Below are 4,612 nucleotides of genomic sequence, written 5' to 3' on the forward strand. Positions count from 1 at the left end.
ATCATTCTCACCTATGAACGTATGACTGACAACCACCTCCGTTCTACCTTCGATTGGGTGAATATCTCTTGGATTCCTGATACACGATGCATGGTTGATCGCCTGACAACCGAGTGCTTGCCTGACAAATGAGCCAGCCATTCCGTGAGATCAGAGTCTTCGTGGTATAGGCTAGAACTGATGGCGGCATTCAAGAGAATCCGGAAGGTCTAACCTTGTCTGTGGTATTCTGAGTAGGATTCAATGATTGAATGACTGTGACGTGCTTCAAACTCCTGAAGGTGGGGCGTTAGTGACAGACGCAAAAGAATCACTGGATTCTATTCCGGCCTGATCGAGAACTGACAGATGGATAGCCGTGCCGTGACAGGGTGCGTTGAACATTTCCACTGAGAGGATGAGAGGTAGCCACTGACAACGGTGAAACCCTTGCTTAAGCTTGCCATGGAAAGGAGTAAGAAGGATTGGATGAAGACAGTAGGAAAGCAGAGAGACGGAAGGGACCAAGCATCTTCATACGCTTATCAGAAATTCCCACCAATGAATTACATAAGTATCTCTATCTTTATCTTTATGTTTTATTCGTATATCACTCATATCCATTTGAGTTTGCCTGACTAAGATTTACAAGGTGACCATAGCTTGCTTCATACCAACAATCTCTGTGGGATCGACCCTTACTCGCGTAAGGTTTATTACTTGGACGACCCAGTACACTTGCTGGTTAGTTGTGCGAAGTTGTGTTTATGCCATGGTATTGAACACCAAGTTTTTGGGTTCATCACCGGGGATTATTTGAGTTGTGAAAAGTATTGATCACAATTTCGCATACCAAGTTTTTGTCATCGTTGTCGGGGATTGTTCGAGTTTGGACAACTGACGGTTCATCTTGTTGCTTAGATTAGGTATTTTTTTCTTCAGAGTTCTTAAGAATGAATTCTAGTGTTTCATGATGATCTGTTGAAGTCTGGCTGGCTGTGAAGCCATGTCTAATTTCATTGGACCGAGGTTTCAACTTATCATCACAAGAGCTTGTTGATTTCTATCAATCTTGCTGTTGGAGCAGTGATCTGCTAAGGCTTGGCTGGCCATTGGCCATGTCTAGTGTTTTGGACCGAAGCTTTCTTTGAAAGCTTGGCTGGCTGTGAAGCCATGTCTAATTCCTGGACCGGAGTCTTAGACTAAACATTGCATGATTCCTGGAATTCTCATTAAGAATTTTGATACCTTTATTTTCTTTTTCCACTTAATTTTCGAAAAATCACACAAAAAAAATTTTACAAAATCATAAAATCCAAAAATTTCTTGTTTGAGTCTAGTGTCTCATATTAAGTTTAGTGTCAATTGCATGTTTCTATTCTTCTTGCACTCATGCATGTGTCTTCATTAATCTTCAAGTTGTTCTTGATGATTTTTTACTCTGATCTTTAAATTCTCTTGACTTGAGTGTTTATGTGTCTCATATGCATTCTCATTAGTGTCAGTAGTATACAAACTGCTAAGTTTGGTGTCTTGCATGCATTGTTATTTGATTTTAGTTGCATTTTGATTATTCCTCACTATTAAAAATCCAAAAATATTTTTAATTTGTGTCTTTTCAAGTCAATAATACAGAGAATTGAAGATTCAGAACATACAGCAGAGGAATTGCACAGAAAAAGCTGGGCATTCAAAATGCCCAGTGAAGAAGACAGACTGGCGTTTAAACGCCAGCCAGGATACCTGGTTGGGCGTTTAACGCCCAAAAAGGTATAGTTTTGGGCGTTAAACGCCAGAATGTGCACCATTCTGGGCGTTTAACGCCAGGAAGGCACAAGAGGGAAGATTTTGTTTTCAAATCAATTTTTTTTCAGGTTTTCAAAGTTTTTCAAAATCAAATCTTTTTCAAATCATATCTTTTCAATCAAATCTTTTTCAAAATCAATTTCTTTCTATTTTCAAAGATACTTGCTATCAATTAATGATTTGACTCAACATTTCAAGTATGTTGCCTTTTCTGTTGAGAGAGGTTTAATGTCTGAATCATATCTTTTCTTGATAGCCAAGTCATTAATTTTTAAAATCAAATCTTTTTAAAATGTCTTTCAAATCATGTCTTCTCAATCACATTTTTTTTAAACTAATCATATCTTCTTAACCACATCTTTTTCAAAATAACTTTCAATCAAATCTTTTTGATTTCTAATTTCAAAATCTTTTTCAAAAATCACTTTACTTCTTTCCCACTTTCATTTTCGAAAATCAATTAGTGTTTTTCAAAAATGTTTTCAAAATCTTTTCCTTAATTTTCGAAAATTACTTCCCTTCTTCTCACATCCTTCTATTTATGGACTAACACTATTCCTTAATGCAAAATTCGAACTTCATCTTCTTTGATAAGTTCGAATTTTCTACTTCTGCCTTCCATTTTTCTTTTTCTTCTGACACCTTAAGGTATCTCTATACTGTGACATAGAGGATTCCATATTTCCTTGTTCTCTTCTCTTTCTTACGAGCAGGAGCAGAGACAAAAGCATTCTTGTTGAGGCTGACCCTGAACCTGAAAGGACCTTGAAGCGAAAGCTAAGAGAAGCTAAGGCACAACTCTCTGTAGAGGACCTAACCGAATTCTTCAAGGAAGAAGAGCTCATGGCAGCCGAAAACAACAACAATGCCAACAATGCAAGGAAGGTGCTGGGTGACTTTACTGCACCTACTCCCGACTTCTATGGGAGAAGCATCTCTATCCCTGCCATTGGAGCAAACAACTTTGAGCTTAAGCCTCAATTAGTTTCTCTAATGCAACAGAATTGCAAGTTCCATGGACTTCCATTGGAAGATCCTCATCAGTTTTTAGCTGAATTCTTGCAAATCTGTGACACTGTCAAGACTAATGGGGTTGACCCTGAGGTCTACAGACTTATGCTATTCCCTTTTACTGTAAGAGACAGAGCTAGAACATGGTTGGACTCTCAACCTAAAGAAAGCCTGGACTCTTGGGAAAAGCTAGTCAATGCCTTCTTGGCAAAGTTCTTTCCACCTCAAAAATTGAGTAAGCTTAGAGTGGAAGTCCAAACCTTCAGACAGAAGGAAGGAGAATCCCTCTATGAAGCTTGGGAAAGATACAAACAGTTAATCAGAAAGTGTCCCACTGATATGCTTTCTGAATGGAGCATCATAGGTATTTTCTATGATGGTCTCTCTGAACTGTCCAAGATGTCTTTGGATAGCTCTGCTGGAGGATCTCTTCATTTGAAGAAGACGCCTACAGAAGCTCAAGAGCTAATTGAAATGGTTGCAAATAACCAATTCATGTACACTTCTGAAAGGAATCTTGTGAACAATGGGACTAGTCAGAAGAAAGGAGTTCTTGAGATTGACACTCTGAATGCCATATTGGCTCAGAACAAAATATTGACTCAACAAGTCAATATGATTTCTCAAAGTCTGTCTGGAATACAAAATGCACCAAGCAGTACTAAGGAAGCTTCATCTGAGGAAGAAGCTTATGATCCTGAGAACCCTTCAATGGAAGAGGTGAATTACATGGGAGAACCCTATGGAAACACCTACAATCCTTCATGGAGAAATCATCCAAATTTTTCATGGAAGGATCCACAGAGACCTCAACAAGGTTTCAACAATAATAATGGTGGAAGAAACAGGTTTAGCAATAGCAAGCCTTTTCCATCATCTTCTCAGCAACAGACAGAGAGTTCTAAGCGGAATAACTCTGACTTAGCAACCATGGTCTCTGATCTAATCAAAACCACTCAAAGTTTCATGACTGAAACTAGGTCCTCCATTAGAAAATTGGAGGGACAAGTGGGTCAGCTGAGCAAGAAAATTACTGAACTCCCTCCTAGTACTCTCCCAAGCAATACAGAAGAAAATCCAAAAGGAGAGTGCAAAGCCATCAACATGGCCGAATTTTGGGAGGGAGGAGAGGCAGTGAACGCCACTGAGGAAGACCTCAATGGACGTCCACTGGCCTCCAATGAGTTTCCCAATGAGGAACCATGGGAATCTGAGGCTCAAAATAAGACCATAGAGATTCCATTGGACTTACTTCTGCCATTCATGAGCTCTGATGAGTATTCTTCCTCTGAAGAGGATGAGTATGTCACTGAAGAGCAAGTTGCTAAATACCTTGGAGCAATCATGAAGTTGAATGACAAGTTATTTAGAAATGAGACTTGGGAGGATGAACCCCCTTTGCTCACCAAAGAACTGGATGACTTGTCTAGGCAGAAACTGCCTCAAAAGAGACAGGATCCTGGGAAGTTTTCAATACCTTGTACCATAGGCACCATGACCTTCAAGAGGGCCTTGTGTGACTTAAGGTCAAGTGTAAACCTCATGCCTCTCTCTGTAATAGAGAAGCTAGGGATCTTTGAGGTGCAAGCTGCAAAAATCTCACTAGAGATGGCAGACAACTCAAGAAAACAAGCCTATGGACTTGTAGAGGATGTTCTGGTAAAAGTTGAAGACCATTACATCCCTACTGATTTCATAGTCCTAGAAACTGGGAAATGCATGGATGAATCCATCATCCTTGGCAGACCCTTCCTAGCCACAGCAAAGGCTGTGATTGATGTTGATAGAGGAGAGTTGATCATTCAAGTGAATGAAG

The 4,612-nt window shown here is 39.6% G+C and overlaps 1 non-coding gene across 1 annotated transcript; it reads right to left on the reverse strand.

Moving 5' to 3' along the window:
- Positions 1–3,033: 3,033 nt before the first annotated feature.
- LOC112799064 (small nucleolar RNA R71) lies at positions 3,034–3,141 on the reverse strand. Its single transcript, XR_003200650.1, has one exon. It is a non-coding gene; the product is annotated as a small nucleolar RNA R71 (small nucleolar RNA).
- Between the last annotated feature and the right edge of the window lie 1,471 nt (positions 3,142–4,612).

The sequence above is a fragment of the Arachis hypogaea genome, chromosome 4, assembly GCF_003086295.3.
Source record: "Arachis hypogaea cultivar Tifrunner chromosome 4, arahy.Tifrunner.gnm2.J5K5, whole genome shotgun sequence".
Lineage (NCBI taxonomy): Eukaryota > Viridiplantae > Streptophyta > Magnoliopsida > Fabales > Fabaceae > Arachis > Arachis hypogaea.